The sequence below is a fragment of the Thermobia domestica genome, chromosome 2 (genome assembly GCF_964235325.1).
Source record: "Thermobia domestica chromosome 2, izTheDome1.hap1.1, whole genome shotgun sequence".
NCBI lineage: Eukaryota > Metazoa > Arthropoda > Insecta > Zygentoma > Lepismatidae > Thermobia > Thermobia domestica.
This window is the reverse complement of record NC_137455.1, coordinates 316,888,878-316,907,251: the sequence shown is the minus strand read 5'-3', so window position 1 is coordinate 316,907,251 and position 18,374 is coordinate 316,888,878. Positions and strand designations below refer to the sequence as shown.

General features: G+C 34.0%; 1 long non-coding RNA gene across 1 annotated transcript; it reads left to right on the top strand.

The window, feature by feature from the left end:
* The first annotated feature begins 543 nt into the window (after positions 1-543).
* On the top strand, positions 544-18,243 carry LOC145679846 (uncharacterized). The gene is made up of 2 exons (XR_014130577.1): positions 544-594; positions 17,773-18,243. It is a non-coding gene; the product is annotated as an uncharacterized LOC145679846 (long non-coding RNA).
* Positions 18,244-18,374: the final 131 nt, after the last annotated feature.

Genomic DNA, 18,374 nt, shown 5'->3' with positions numbered 1-18,374 from the left:
GGAATGTAAAATAGTAGTTATTATCTCAAGACTTATCAAATGTTTATTCAGTATTTTTAAGTATTATTAAACAATGTGTTTCAGTAAAAGAGTTTACAACAGTGTATATATATGAGAAATATAGTTAAATTATTATACTTGATCTCATTTATAGAATGGTAGTTTTTAATGTACGTAGAAAATATTTTTGCTTTGGCATGAAACTTAATTGAAAACAGAAAATTCAATTACTCTATTTTCCATAACATATTCTCCGTACATAATGAGAGACATAGAAGGCATAGATGTAAGTAAGTAGATTGGGAGAGAGAAAAAGAGAGAGAGAGAGAGGAAGAGAGGAAGAAATGGATATTCTAATTTCTTTTAAGAAGATAGTTTAAAATTAAGTTGTCACTATTTTCATCCTCGTTGATTATTTAATTGTTAATCATTTGCTTTAGTAGCAGCATACGTGTTTTGTGTTAAAGTTTTGTAGTTGTTTGCATTTATTAAATTTCAAATATTTATTTAAGTTGCACTTCTTTTACTTAATTTTACATTTCAGAAGAATTAGATGGTGAGGATACAACTTAACGCTTATTCTAATGGCATATGGTAATTACTATAGCTTTCTGTGAGAATATTAGTATACATACTATTTTATAGATAGTTAAATATTTTTTAGATTTATTCGTATATTCAAAAGTGTTTCGGTGCTATCTTTAAAAGTATTATAAACATCAGTCGAATGTTTCCTTCTCAATTTGTGTCTGCTGTTTGTAAACAACGGAATCATTGTATAGAAATATTTTATACTGATTTCGAAGTAGATTTTGTAATTGCTGTACCACGTGATGTGAATCTTAGAATTGATGAAAATGTAGAATAAAAGTGTCTTATATTAGCGAGAGATATCAAGATCACAAATTACAGATATAAATACATGTGAAAAGGCTTATCCGTCATCGACCATGCCATCGTATGAATGAAAGATTACAGGATGACCGAGTCGTGTCCAACGCAGTGGCCAAGTATAATCGATCCAGGACGACCAAGATCGTGCTTTCAAAATTGCTTTTGATCTAGACTATGATGAAGCTAGTGGTAAAGGTACTAAAGACACCACTGTTTATTATAAATGATTTTACATATACAAAGACGTCCTGTTAATCGTTTACCCGCTGAATTAAAAAGAAAGTAAATATCTAACAAAAGGTTTTGTGTTTTCTTTTAAATTGAAGTTAATTTCGAGTTCTATGTGCTTTTCTTTACAAAAAATGTTTTGCATGTATAAAATGCATGCCATTTTTCCATTTGGGAACTTTGACGCTTTGTGCTTTTCAAATGTAAATACACATTATTACGTGAGTTTAGCCCTTTATTGTTTGATTCTAAAATGATAATGAATTTTGATTATAGATCCGTATTTATTGTGAAGAAGAATGTAGTACAGTTTTGAATGCAGTCAAATACAAGAGTCAAATGCACACTTTATATAGGTTGAATATAATGAACTGGAAATTCAATGTAAATTGTATTATCACTACAGAAATATAATGGTAATTTTACATTGAATCAGTGCCATGCTATTTAGGTAAGGAATGGGTGTCAATTCATTTCTTGGATTCGAAACTGCAAACGAGTAGGCTTTCCACTTAGACCATGTCTACGATTACATTGCGTTATGAAATGGCCATCAGTTTTACTACGCGTACTGCAAGAAATTGGTGTACTTGGTTTTGGTATTGATGTGCTTCTCATCTTATGGAGCATAAGGGTCATCACTGCTTCTTTTCTGAACTCAAGGAGCTCATCTTTATAAATGTCATGTACTTTCCGATGCCTAAGCCCGCTTACTATTCAGCTTATTCAGAAATATTAAAGTTATTAGAAAATAGGTCCCACCGCCCCTTTTTGCAACAAAGTTTATGGCGGCAATTTGAAAAGAATTTATCGAAAAAAGCGCGTCACATCTGCATTACACATACACACACGCACGCACACACACACACACACACACACACACACACATATATATATATATATATATATATATATATATATATATATATATATATATATATATATATATGTATGTATGTATGTATATGTGTGTGTGTGTGCGTAACGAAAGTGCAATTCAATTTGTCCACAGATTTCTAAAGGGGTTACTTCCTCCAACACGTTCATTTATTAGTCCTCCAACACTATCATTTATTAGTCCAGTAAAATTACATCAGGAACGAGCCAAATCTAGACATTTTGAATAAACAGATGCGTTGTTCTGGAATTTGTTCGTGATCTCTTCCTCATTAACCTTCAGAAACTCCCAAAAAATCTAGTTGTGGGTTTTCTGCCATTTTGAATAAATAGTTTGCCATCTTCCATTTCCCTCATGCACTTAGTTTATGTCGCATAACTTCTAAACTGATTAACGTAGAAAGATCATTCTTTCTTTATTACACTTCTAATATTACAGGCAATGTAAGAAGTTGTTATCACTCTTCTTCGAGCAACCATTTTGGTATAACTTTATTATAAAAAATTAAAAATTTGGATCTGTATTAGAGGAAATATTATTTTCATTGCCTCATACAACTTAACTGAGTAGAAATATGAAAAAAGTGCTCGAATAAAAGTTGTTGGACACTTCATAATCTTTAAAACGATGTATATATTGTTACTATATACAATCTCAGAGTTGCGTAATGAAGCTTCAAACGTCATCAAACTGCGCACAATTTCTGTAGAAACATATTAATGAATCATTTAACATGAAGAAAAGATATTTATTGATTTGAGACTGCTTTTTATTGCAATAGTTCGTAAAAACTAACGTCGGTAGGGGGTGCGCAAGAACCCTGAAAGTAGTCTTTCGCACTATCTTTCTGTATGTAGGCCTATATGCCCATTGAAATCAGTGTTTGTGATAAACGTTTTAAAAAGATGATGAAATATATTGAAATATATTTTATTGATACCATCCTGAAAAACATCCAGTTGCGGGTTTTCCGAATTTTTGAATGAATAACTCCAGGCCAGTGCAATTATGGCAAAAATCGATGAAACTAATTTTTCTAAAAAAGATTAAACCTGTTATAACATGTTCTATGTATTGATATTATACTAAAACAGTCCCAAACTCTAGTTTTTGGTTTTCCATAATTCTTGGGGACAATTATATGTGCAAAATGTGAGGTTTATCACCAAACACTATGGTAAATATCGTATCGTATATGATGGTAGTGATGGTGAACGTAGCGTAAGGGTATAAAGCACTGGACATGAACAAACTATGCATGTGCGTAATCGTTGAGGATAACACACACCATGCTCGTTTATCTGAACAGGAGTTTCTTTCTAACACAAAGAACAAATCCGAATTAATATCACTTCTGACGAAATATCTAGTGAAATCTGGTTGTAACATACATCAATCACCTGAAGATGCAGACACATTAGTTGTGTAATTGCAACAAATCTTGCAAAATCTGTCTCGTCAGTAATAGTGGGAGAAGATTCAGGTACTTTAGTTCTGATGGTAGAAGTCATAAGAGATGAGACTTATATATTTTTTCTTAGCACGAAGCCACCACACAAGATGTACAGCAGTAGCAAACTTCAGAGAGCATTGGGCGATATGGTGAACTGAATTTTATTTCTGCATGCCTTCACTTGTTGTGATTCTACTTCTGCTCCACACAGTAAAGGAAGAAAGTTGCGTACAAAATACTGGGAACAAATGAAGAGCTGCGGCGAAAAATTGATGTTTTCAATACCCCAACATCGTCATCTGCTGGGGAGAAAATGTTCTTATCGTTATATAGATGTGCAGACAAAGAAAATCTGGATGGTACAAGATTCAGCATTTACAAAAGCATTGTATCTAATAACGCATTGTGACACTTCCAAATTAGCAGTAATATCTTCAGCAACAGCTGCTGCAAATCAGATTAGTCTCCATGTGGTCTATCGTGTTCAGCAGTGGAAAAATCAGAAGATGACTCCAACTGAATGGGGCTGGAGTATTTGTGGTGATTGCCTTCTTCTTGTAACAACATTTGACAACCTGTTCCAGAAGATTTGTTAAAGTTTATAGCATGCAACTGCCAGTCGTGCTGCGGCAATTGTAGGTGCAAAAGAAGAAAGGTACATTGCATATCATTTAGTGGGCAGAGTAGTGGATACGGATGTGGTAATAGCACTACATTAATTGAAGATACAGATGAAGGAACTCCTGATGAAGTTGTCATCACAACCAACTTCTTTGAAAAGGAAGTTAACGGAAATTGTGGATATTCAATCGCAAAACGCCATCGAGAAAAATAAGTCTCAAAGTAAACTGGTATATTTAGAACCTTTGTTTAATTTCATTTACCATCACGAAACTTTTTACTGTGCCATATAGTACACTGATCAGCAGTTGAAATAGAGACAAGAGGACAGTTACAGAAATCTCCCTTAAGAGGCAGCACCTGTACATGTGAATGAAACGCATCGCAAGGGCACTGCTTCCGTGTACTTCCACTCTCGGTATCTGTGTCAGTTCAGTGTGTGATGGGCAAGACGATGGACTTGAGTGTACTTGTCCGTATCAAATTGTAGGGGCTAGACAACAGGGTGGCTCGATTTCGGAAGTGGTTCGGCACTCGGAGATTAAAATATAACTGCGTCAAGGGTGTATCGTGCGTACTTGACTTCCGGTAAAACCGCAAGCACATGGGCAAACTGCCACGATCAGAGGCGTGTCGATTATATGGCCCGCATCATAACAGAAGATAGACGGGCCACAGTGCATTAAATCGCGCAGAGGTTTAATGCAAGTCAACAATGCTATGTCAGCAGCCACACAATTCGAAACCACCTGCTCGCCATGGAATACAGAAGCCTTCCCATGCGAGTACCCCTTCTAACAAACACAGGAAACAAAATCTAGCATGGGCAAAGGAACACAGCCTCTTGACCGTGGAAATGTGGAAAAAGGTTGCCTGGATAGTTTCATATTGGTACATGCCGATGAACCGGTAAGGGTGCGTTGCCAACAGCAAGAGGAAATGAATCCATCGTGACAGTAGGGAACTGTGCAGGCCGGTGTTTGTATTCTCATCTGGAGCATGTTTACGTGGACTAAAATAGGTGCCCTAACACGTGTAACACAGTCCCTCTCCCTCACAGGCTACCGCGATATTCTGGAAGTCCATGTCATGTCATTTGCTCAGCTGCTACATCCAGGTGGTGACCTCATTTTGCAGCAGGACAATGCGCTGGCCCATCGCTTTAGGATGGCAGCCAACTAGTTTAATGAGTACTTTTCTGATCTGCAAACACTTCCCTGACAACACGGTCTCAGACCTCAATCTGATGTAACACATGAGACGCCATGGAACGGCACCTTCGACTGTAGATCTTATTCCAACTAACCAGCAAGCTCTGTCGGAAACTTCGCAGCTGATATGAATTGAGATTCCACAACAACACTTCAGGCATCTCGTGAAGTTCATGCTGCGTCGGGAAGCTTCCGTTATCAAAGCGAAATGTGGTGCTACACGCTATTTGGTAAGTGTCTATAATTCAACTGGTGATCAGTGTATATTGTCTTCCTTTTTCATAACTACAGTAGTTTTAAGTTTAGCAGTTTAAAAGATGCGCAGAAGAATCTAAGAACAGTTATAAAAGCTTGTACGTATAGTGAAATAGTGAAAATAATGAAACAGGATATGATGATATTTGCTGTAAATCGGATAAAAAATGCATTTAAAATAATTCCGATAGGTATATTTTCCTTCATTTAGAATAATTAATCCCTTGTTTAAATAACCAATTTTATTTTTTCCTAAATTTATATTTTCAAACACTAATAAATAAAACTTTAGAGCACACTGAACTACACGGAGACAGTGATCACTTATTATATAACCCATAATATTAGAAGTATAATAAAGAAAGATTGATACTTATACGTTTATTGACATAGAAGCCATAAGACAAAAACTACGTGCTGGGGAAAATTTCGAGATGTCGTACTGCTTATTAAGATGGCGGGAAACCAGCAACTAGAGTTTTGAGACTGTTTTAGTATAATATCAATACATAGAACATATTATAAGAGGTTTATTTTTTTAAAAATAAGTTTGATCGATTTTTGTCGTAAATGCACTGGACTTGAGCTATTTTTTCAAAAAGGAGGAAAAAACGCAACAGAATAACAATAATAAAACTAATTTCAATGGACACATAAGCCTACATACAGAAAGATATTGGGAAAGACTAATTTCAGGGTTCTTGCGCACTCCTGCAGACGCTATTGTTTTCGAATTATTTAACAAACTAGCATGTTGATAGTTACTGGATGTTGCAATAAAAAGCAGTCTCAAATCAATAAATATTTATTCTTCAGGTTACATGATTCATTAATATGTTTCTACAGAAATTGTGTGCAGTTCGATGACATTTAAAGCTTCATTTCCCATCTCTGACATTGTATATAGTAACAATATATGCATCGTTTTAAAGCTTATAAAATTTCCAATAACTTTTATTCGAGTAGTTTTTTCATGTTTCTACTCATGTAAGTTGTATGAGGCAAAGAAAATAATATTTCCTGTAATACATATCCAAATTTTTCAATTTATCCCAACGTTATGCAAGAAGGGTTATTCCGAAAAGAGTGATAATAAATTGTTACATTGCCTATAATAATGGCAGGAGTTTTTCGAAATTTGAAATTAAATATTTCGCTTTTGAAATTAAGTATTTCGTATTTTGTCGCATTTTGAGATACTAAATTTCTCATTTTGTCGCTAGGTAAATTATTTTACAAACTCTAATATAAATTATTCAAATTTTAATGTAAACCCAATATAAGTAATAAGCAATAAATCAATAATGTTACTTAGGACAATGAAATTATTCTCTATGCAGTTAATAACTACAAATTACTTCTTTTAAATACCAAAACTTAAAATACACTAGCACAATATCATCACGATTGCCATCACAAAACACCACACATTGTATTAGTTATACACCGAAAACATACATGCATGTAAAACATATACATAGAATACATTAGTGCAGTATCTTCCTGTATATCTTGGCTGCAAATTATTAATCTGATGAAACGTGCTGCATGTTGCATGTTTCAACATTTTCTTCTTTCATTTGTAGCTTTCCTACAATAATTACCAAGCTGTATTTTAAAAGAAAATCCTTTCAGAGTCAGTATTCATTATTAGAAACCATATTGCCGACTGGCACAAGTTATTTTAGTTTAAATTCTTCTCCCCTTTGAAAAATTGTACTTTTGATTTCTGTATTTTAACAACTAAAATTGAGGTTTTTAAAAATTCGCAATTTGTCGCGTTTTGCGGCACATTTCGCTCAAAATGTCAGCTATCGCATTTTGTTGCGATTTCAAAATACCTATCTCCTTATTCAAACTGACATAGGTTGTTGGAAAACCAACTCTCGGCTTTGTAGAAAAACTTTAGCGATTTCGTAACTTGCGAAAAAGTCCTGTCCCTAAAAGAATGATCCTTCTACGTGAATTAGTTTAAAAAAATGAAATGAAATGAAATCTTTGAGTTTTACGTCCCACGGTTATGCCGGTTAGGCTAAAGGAGACGGTGAAGATGAGAAATGAATGAAATGGTGGAATGAATAAAGTGGGAGGAAACGGGAGAACCCCGAGAAAACCCACGCACACGGTGTTTGTCCACCACAAAGTTCACTTGGCAGGGGCTGGGATCGAACAAGGAACCCCACGCACCAGAGGTGAACGCTCTATCACTGAGCCTCCGCGGCCCCCTCAATTTGTTTAAAAGTTATGTAACATAAACAAAGTGCACGTGAGAAATCCAAGATGGCCGACTATTTAGTCAAAATGGCGGAAAACCTCCAACTGGATTCTTTGGGATTTTCTGGAGGTTAATGAGGAAGAGATCACGGACAAATTCCAGATGGTCCCATCTTTTTATTCTAAATGCCCAGCTCAAACCTTATTTTGACTGCACTATTATATCTACTTCTGTGAGGTGACAAGCTTCATCTCGAGGAAATTGATACATGTACGTCGTCTTCGAAGACATCCTGTGCTTCAGATTCACCAAGAGTCATGAGGTTTCCTGCGCAACTTCTAGGTTGCAGAAAGCTTGGTTAGACATAATTGTATGCTATTCTCATTTACTATCACAAATTCTGGCTGAACAAAAGACAAACTTTGGTAAATGCACTAGCCTTTACACAAGTTAATAACAGAATGATGATATTTTTCAAAACGTATATAGTAAATCAAAAGTACCTTTATTTTCTCAAAAAAATCTCTGTTCTTACTTTTACTTTTACAGAAAACAATATATAACATCAAGAGGAATAGGAAATACTATTATATATAGTAATGAAGGCAGCGTTGTTGAAGATCAAAGTAGTTATGTCACCTTTTTGACAAAATTCAAAGTTCCTTCGTCGTCTCTAGCTCCGTAATGTAAACTACAACTTCCAAAGTTTCCATTTTGTAACATGTAAAAATTAATGTATGTTACCTCTTCTTCTAAATTTATACAAATACAATTATATTTATTAAACATATTGATGTTTCTCAGTTGATAGTTCGGAAATTGTCAAGAAAAGTTGTAGTTGGACACGAATTGGAATTCCTTTTATAGAGATATGGCAAGCAGTACCAAAATAGTAAAAAATTTTTTTCAAAAAGCTTTAAAGTGTTTCAACAACAAAATATTTCAGCTAAAATGAGTGATTCAACCTTTTTTCTTTATAGAGGGCCAACTCTCGTCCATATCGTTAGTTTACAACCTCTCAACAGGATTTCAAAAAGCTTGTTCCCAGTTGGGAAAATTGGCAGATAAACGGTTAAGCGAATCAATAAATAATCATTTGTTTGAAGTAAAATCTTGATGTCAGCTGGCGACATCAAGCGACCGTAGTCGGTATTAATTACCATCAAGCATTGAATATTTCGAACGCTGCTTGGGTCTCAATAGATGGATGATTAATTTCCCCATAGATAAAAATGTGCTTAGTTTGTCCGCGGTGTACATCCCGTTAAAATTTACAAAGGATAAGCTATTTATATCCACTAAAATTTTGGTTTATTATGTTTAATATTTTTCGTTACTGTAACGAGTGACAGGTGAACGATTGAAAAAGACTTTATATAGATGTTGACATATGACTGACAGGGCCAGTAAGATATAAAGTTATTACGAAAACACCTGCTATTATTACACTTAAACGTGGGATCGGTACGTATGAGTTTTCGTAAAGCCCGACGAAACATAGGGGAAGGTAAATAGAGCAGAAAATTTTAGGAAACAGCTAAAGCACGTCAGTACACAAATTAATCACAATTACAATAGTTTCCTTCTAGGTAACAAACATTGATGTTGTTGTTGTTGGGTTGAGTTTAGCGCCTCGTGCAGCAACGAATAGGAGTCTAGTTTATTTATTTTTTGTTATATTGCTGATGCTTCTGAATGGTCAAGAACGAATGGTTGTTGTTATTCACACATAAATGAACCTCAAGGTCGAGGATATACAATATTGCTGGATATATAATGCTAGCCAAATACTTCCCAAATGATGATTAAGTATCAAAGGATACTTAAACCATATCTAGTTACATCATTCGCGTCTAAATCAAGGGAAATGGACGAGGATGAAACCACAAGTCTAATATTTCGTTCTGTATGGTTTCGCCTTTTATTTATATACGCCACAATTTCATCATTATAGAACTTACGTATATAGAACACAGTATCATTCAAAAAGTTCTGCATATTAAACACAATATCATTCAGAAACAAATAATATTCTGACGGTTCATAGTTCAGACTGCACGATGAATGCATGAAAAACTTCTAGCGAAGTTCTCTAAATTTGTGACGAGTTGTTAAATAATTACACTGTCCAACATGACTTTTAGCTCCGGGAAAATAATAGCTGATTCTGAATGATTTTTGTGCGTAGAAAACGAAAATGATAACACTTTTTGCAAATCATGTCACAGTTCTAAGATATTGCATGATATATATTTAGCTCAAAGATGTAATGTATTGAAATGAAGACCGTAGAATAATTCCAGATAACCGTCAAGAATCAAAGAATGGACGTTTAAAATACTTTGCCATAAGAAACATTGAGCCTATTAGAGCCCTCTTGTCTCTTTCCTCAAATAGATAACAATTATAAGTAGTGCTGCCAATAGCGTTAACAATAATATCACTAAATGTACTGCGAAAATTGCTTGAAATCATAACAGTAATGGAAATAATGCTAGTTTATTCGCTGTATGGCATTTCGAAAGACGCTAAATCCTTAGTTTAACAATGGTAATCGAAGCAAATCTTGTCTCTAAGATATATTACCAAATCACTAGACTTAGCGACAAAATCTGCTAATTGGCAAAACTAATTGCAAACCCTTTTGGATATAAAAATTTTATTTATTTCGTCAATCTCGACATATATGTCTATGTGTTTTCGTTTCTATAGTCCATCGATGATTCAAAGTGAGAAATCCTATTCCCCATCGTCTTATCGTGTTCTCTTTCCCTTGCAAAAAGTATTGATCCCTGTTAGAGGTGTCAGAATTCAGAGTTGTTGAGAAGATGTCTTTAACTCGTGGCAGTGTTTCGTTGACAAGATCTCTACGCGCCTCTATTTTTTATGTGTGTTTGAGACATATTGTTTTAGAAATCTGGTGTTGTTCTGTGTATCAAGTGAGTTACTGGTTCAAAATTAAGCGAGTTGTTTCACGTCCAATGTGTACCAATCATCCGGATATTTTTCGTTTTGTCTCTGTTAGATTTAAATCCAAACCACAAACGAAGAAAATATATAACATTACAAAACTCATTAATTCTTTGTACGTCTGTTGTATACTGGTGACCAGACCTTGATGTTTTCTATACCGGTGTGCAAAATACCAAAAAGCAACTTTAATGTCTGTTACTTCTACATTACTAAGATCTTTGGAATATCTAGGAGAAATAAACACGTTATCCAATATCCTGATATGCCATCGGAAAATCGAACTGTGTCTCAAAGTGACGACTTACCAAGTGACCTCTACCACCGACACATGGACAGTGGAAAATGATGACTGGAATGAACTTGACGTTTCACCTGAGCTACGTCAAAAGATCCGAATTATATACCAGTACATGTTGACAATGATATACATTTAATAGAAGAAGTTTTAAATGATTTGGCACGTGACTTTGTTGAAATAAGCATTCGAGCATATAGGTTCTAGACTACAGCAGTGGAAAATATTTGCTTCTGGTACAACAATTTCTGAGTTTCAGCACAGACATAAACCCTTTGGACATTATTTTGATATTAAGAAGAATATGTGTTTCTGCACAGATGTTACTGGTTTGATGAAGAAAACAGGTGTGACCATGTAACAACCTGTATAGACACGTTTCAATATATGTATAATGCAGTAGAATTTAGATTATCCGACAAAGTTTCCGGACTTTTTCTCATCTTCTATTCAACTAATCTGTTTGAAATTTGGAGGACATAAGTAGATAGCTCTACAAGATTACTCGTTATCATATTCTGTAAATCGGTTTAATAGGACTGAGAAATATCCCGAACAGATTGTCGGATAATCTGGGTTGTACTTTATGTATTGCAAATAATAAGGATGTTCATATCTTTTGAACCTGACGCGACAGGACATTCTTATGGTGATTTTAAAAATCGGCATGAACGTTTCCTTAAGAATCATATATTTTAATCGCTGAGATATAAAAATGTTTTTATTTATTGGACATTGTTATGCAATCAGCCTTTACTAGTTAGGTTTACGATGCCCTTACTGTTGATCAGTTCCGGCAGTTTCCTTTGGATTTTACAACTACAGGTATTGGTCAACAAAACAGGTCTGAGTGTATCGTCTAGTCAAACCCTGACATGTCGTAAAACAGTACACTCAAATACATGTAAACGCACAACATAAAATTTCTTGACGTCCAATTGGACTTTCACAACACTATAAACATTTACTCACTTTGTTAATTATTTTCGATCATTTTTCAGTTATAGATCATTCACTTTCCATTATTTGTAAGCACCTACTTCAGAAATGGCTGGAGTTCGTTACATTTTACTTTAGATTTGCAGATAGAAATTCGATTGGGGTGTTTCTGTCAGTTCATTGGCTATGCCATGTTGGTCTTGCTCGGTTTTTTTCAGAATATCATTCACCTCTTCTGTGATTGAAAGTCCACTGCGAGGTGCACTGACACATAAAAAATACCAGAATGAAAACGATTGAACGATTATGTGGCTCTTATGGTTGATAACCTACCTTACTCGTAAACTGCACACAGTTTTCTTGGGACCACAAAGCTTTTGCGCCTTTATCGAAATTAAATTTTCAACTGCAGTAAAGGCTCCAGAAAAGTTGCTCACTTTCACGGCGCAATACCTTCTATCTCATACCTGACAGATATTTAGTTTAATGTTTATTTTTGAAAGCTTGTGACTAATTATTCTAATATGCTTAATCAAAGTCATAACGAAGAAACCAGCTCAAATGATCTTTCTAATAGCTAAGTGAAAATATTGACTTCTGACGCTTTGAATGCAGACATTGCATCCATCTTCATGTATTGGGATAAAGAGACCGGAAAAAATTCAGCTCATATCTAGTGACTATATAGAGGCGAACCTATAAATGAAGACCTCTGATTGTTTAAAGGAAATCTTTGCTCATGATTGATTGTTCTTTCAGTTAAGAGAAGTGTCTTTTTGTAGGACGATAATAGCTTTTTCCTGAAAAGCGCCGACTGAATTGAATCGAATTATTTCTACTGAGATTCCTACTTTTGCTTGATATGGCTATGGTTTTATTCATTCTTTTGTCCCAAAAATTGGTACATTTGGTTACTTTTGTGGTGGTTGAGAAATTGACTGTTGTGTCGCGACTCTCAGTTTGCAACGAACATCATCACTGCACTTTTGTTGAAGCTTATATCGTCATAGCAGAATGTAATGTTCAAGCTCATGTTCCTAAACATGTTTTCTTTAATTCTAATAATGATTTTTTTTTTAAAAAAAAGATGAATCAGCAAACTACTTATCCAGAACATATATATTAGATCAATGTATTGTTAGGAACTTTTAGTTTAATACTAATAATTTTTTAGAGGGTATGCAGACTAAACTTTCAGTTTTATTGAAAAAACAGCCAACAGACCTGTGATCTTAGAACCATTTTCACAAAGCGATTGAGAATTCCATTTCTCTGGAAGCAAATATTGTAGTTCTCGTTGGTGTTAGTGGCTTTTTTATTTTCTGTTTCGAGTATGACAAAAACTAAATTAAGGCTTGGTAGATTGAACGGCTGCAACAACTCGTGAACTATCGAAAACGAAATTATTGCAATAAAGGTCTTCTGAATTGAGACGTATGTAAGTCCATTTATTCTGGATGTTCATTGTAAAACAGTCTTCTATGTATCAAGGAGATAAATCTCACATGGGAGTCAAACTTAAGATCCAGAAATTTTTCTGTTTTAATAAACGCGACTGGGGTGACCAACAAATTCATACCTTGATTTCAAACTGTACTGCGTTTGCGACAACAGTGCATATAGTTCATTTTCTAGATGTGAGAAGATTAACATTTTAAATCCAGTAGATGTCAAAGATTATGTTCGTTTATTTGAAAATTGTTGTAAACAGACTATCTGTCTGTTGAAACAATAAGATTTTCTACCTACAACAGAAAACAGAAAATACCCTAGTTCTTATACTATGCACAGTCGGATAATAGCAGAAAATTTGACACTAATACCACTGCTCTGAGAGACATTTTTTTAAAAAAAAATATACATGAAAGGTGAGAATTCGGATGTTCTCTAAAGTAATATTGATTCAGAAAGCGCATCATTAATTTAAATTGTGGCATCAGTTAAATTAGCGGATAACGCAAGAACAAGATGGAAGTAGTAGAGAAATAGTTCTTAAATTTTAATTCGAGATAAACAACATTGTCTCTAGCGGAACTAAAATATCGAAATTTACTCTGAGACTAGTTCACAATACCAGACTATTTCACTAATTTAGAACCTGTTCCAGATGCTCAAAAAACTTCTACGCAACATATAAGAGCAATGGGTTAGAAACTGGCAGAAGTTATGGGACTGTATTGTTTAAAGGTTTAAAGAGAATCCGTGCCTAAAAACTCCAAAGGAGGTATCATCTATTAGAATTAATAAAATTAATAGATGCAACTAAAGGATAAACATAATGGAAGATGAATCAGGGAAATTAAGTTTAACAACCCAACCTTAAATAGGTTATTTCAAGGCTTGTAGAAACAAACGTTATAATTAAACGAATTATTGCCACCAAAATTTAAGGGATCACATTCGATAAGTGCACGACAATGATTTTACTTGAAAATAAGAGATAAATGTTGCCTTGAACACTGTTACCTTCGTATTTTGTGATAGAACAATCGGTGTAGCACTTGAGTTTTATTCATTTTTGAGGAAACAAGACACTAAGCACTAACCAGGAAGAAGGTATATGCCGTTTCTTTTAATGACATCGCTTGTAAGATTTGATATCAAAAGTTTCTGACCAGCTAACAGAATACTACAAAATTTATGCAGGAATACAGGAATTCTACAGAGGGATGTGAACTAAAATTTATAACATCTAATTCACAGGTATTACACATACTAAAAATCACCAGAATAATTGTTATCTTTTAATGTCATATACCTATTTTTCAAGAAACAGTAGGAGCCTAAATTGCAGAGGTAACCATCGATAAGTTATGGCGAAGATTCAACACAATAACATGTAGAAATCCATATAGTTATTTCGCAACACGACGCAAACATACAGCATATGATTCGGAATGAAAACAAATAGATATCACAAAAAATAAGCTAGTATGACCCATAGGGTGCTTAGTTAGGGAAAAGAAATCAACGAATGTTGCCAAAATGTGAGAAAGGCAGTAATAACTGTGAAAGTGTATATGTTGCAAAATTGTGAAATTAATCAACTAACAGTGATCTAATAGTCATAAGATGGGAATCAAAGAGTACGAAAGACTCTAAAAGGGACTACTAAAAATGTAACAAACAGCAGCTGTACAGTTGCTAGCGGATGTGTTCTGTATTAGGCAGCAAACCTCGACGCGAGAGAATTGTTTCTTTACAAACAGATTAAAACGCAGATGTGACAGGAAGAAGTTGTTGCGAATAAGTAATAATAAAGGCGATGACACATATGATGGATATATTGTAGGCCCTTTCAACGATGATCTAACGTTACCAGGATCAACAACGCTGTTGCCAGAACGAAATGAAGCACTCGCTGAACATCATGGAAGCAGTAGTTTGACGTATGCTTTATCACTACCAAAGAACACGTGGACAAAATTTCCAGAGAATTAGTTGACCGCAGCTTACAAGATCTGGACCCAACAGCTTAGAAACACAGAAACTCCCCAGGTGTGCTTCTCGATTAGCGATTGACATATCACTACATCTGAAAATCACTATTACTATAGAACGAGAAACATTACGTAAGTAATAAGTGAAGAGATCACATTAGAACAAAATACTCACATCCTTGTTAGTTTGATTTGCTGAGAAATGAGCAAGAAGCAGATATTATATATATATATATATATATATATATATATATATATATATATATATATATATATATATATATATGTATATATAAACGAAGTTTACATCCAAATTAGTGACATTCGAGAAACAAAGTCTTTTTAAGTGTTAACATTTTCGTAAACTTAAAACATAATGGAGCAAAAATAAACGAATTATTTCACAACTAACATGTGTAAACCCTGAGTCTTAATAAAAAAATTTTATTAATAATAATTGTGTATTAAATCTGCTTCTTTTCTTATTGAATACTTTAAGTGCTGCTGTACTCAAAATTTTTGAAGTTCATTGAAGTATGTCGCAGAGATGGATTCTCAGAAGAAGTTACATGATGCTGTTTTCTACTACCTAGAGTCTTATAGCATGCATATTTCAAGCCTGATGTCTTCCGCTGGAGGCAGATTTCTGATTTGCGTTTGGTGTTTGAAGCTTACAATCTCCGTACAAGATGTAATCCAAGATTTTACTCGAAATTGAAGTGTAGAATCATTTTAACTTTTCATAAAAAATTACTTCTAATAATAGTACATTAAATCGAGTGCAAATGAATAGGATGAAAAACTCAATGCTTGTCACAGCCACAGACGTTTTGTTTGCTTGTTCTGTAAAAAAGGAAAAAAAGTCTTGCCTGCTTTCATGTTTAATAATTTGTATAGTATTGCATTTCTTCTCAGAGAAATTGTCCCATATTTCTCTATTCAGCAATGATACGGTTGGTTGCAATGGTTCCACATACCGTATCACAAGTACACAGTTTATGGTTTATATTTCCTCATAAGAAAATAACTGTAATTGAGAAATGACATTGAGATTTATTTCCGTAAATGTAAAGATGTTTTAAATTTGCATGTGCATCTTCCTTTAGACAGCTAAGCTAACAAATCAATACAAGATAATGTTTAATCTAAATTAATTTCCTTATGAGTTTCTTCCTTGCTTTTAGCGACTGTATCTACATATTTAATTGTATTATGCTTATCATATCGCTATTCCAGTGCAAGGTACTATGTTAGAGTTGTGATATGATTTCCTACTTCTTTTCTTCTTATTACTTACTACAGGTTTTACGTTGGCAGTGAGTGTGATGTCGTAGATGTCGTTTCAAAAGACAGAGAGCGCAGGAATCAATTCACCTGGTGTTAGAACGTTTGACAAGAATGACATGAGAAAATCTCATTTCATGTTTGTCTCAATAACATAGAAAACATAAATATAAACCAAACAACAGTTTGTCCTCCTTTACAATAAGGTAGGGTACTACAGTGTCAGTGACACGTTTGGTTTCTACATTAGCTGCATTAGGTTGAACTATGTTCTCATGGTTGATTGAATTTCTACGAATGGGCTACTGGAATCTAGAATTATTTTTCATATATCCGTTTTAACAATACACTGTCAAAGTACATTTCCCTTATTGCTTCACTAGACGAGGAGAAACGAGAACATACTGCAATCCCTTAGCAATCACGAAGAAGGCCCTCGCTTTAAGATTAGTGTGAGATAGCTGGGATCAGGAATTGTTACCTGATTTAAATCAGGATTTTCATTTAAGCAACGAATGAACTTTACAGATAACGAACACAAATAACTACAAATGAAAATTGCATGCTGAACTTACTGTAGTTGTCATAAAAGAAACTAAAGTAAATTTTGAGATGAAATTGTGGAATTGAAGAAGACTTTTCTATGTGTACCACTATTATTTACCTATAAATTTTGTACAGGAAAAAGCAGTGGACACACAAGCATGTAGAAGTTATTCAAAATCACGTCTTTAAGATAATATGTTCCACTAATAACCATCACTTCAGATTTCCATAAAGAGCCGCAACTACGATCATTATTGCTAAGTGAGCGGCCGATTAAATAAGATGCATATGAACTGGCGAACATGTAGGAAGATTATATCAAATCACAATTTATTACATAATATTAACTTCACTTCAACATACTAATAAGCATTAGTAACCACCTTTCAATCTTCGGTTGATTATTGGGTAGGAGAGAGATGAATTATATTGTCTTCTCATTAAAATATATATAAGATTATTATATTAGGAAAAGGGATTACATGATATATGTATTAATTTATATTATTTCTTTTTTCAGAATAAAGAAATCCACTCATACCATAATATGCATAAATGCAACAATTCTAGACTACAATAAATAATCGACATAGATTTCCACGAAGAGCAACACATACAAATCATATGTCGACAAGAGTAATGAGTTATCTATTTCTGTGTAAATATAAAAGAGCAACGTATTTGAATTTATGTTTCAATAAATAATGTTAGGTTTGAATACACGATACTCTTTTTAAATGTTGGTAAAGATAACAATTTAGCTAGGTTAATAAGTGGGATTATATTTCCGTTTTATTATTCAGACATACCAATAATTTCAATACTTCATTGTTCCCCAGCAAGTTACACATGATATTCAGTGATGTACAGATAGAGTTATCATTCGTCCCGATTTCGAAGAAAATGTTCTGTGCACGACCATGGTTTATATGTATAATGTTCTGTAGTCTACTAGTATTTTGTTGTAGCAGTAACAATACTGACAATAATACTGCGTGTTTTGTTTCTTACTTCTTCCACTACGATATAAACGGGGGAATGTATTATGTGTGATAACGTAGGAGTACATTTTTTATTTTTGAATTGCCATAAAAAGTAGTGTCAACAATATGAAAATGAAAT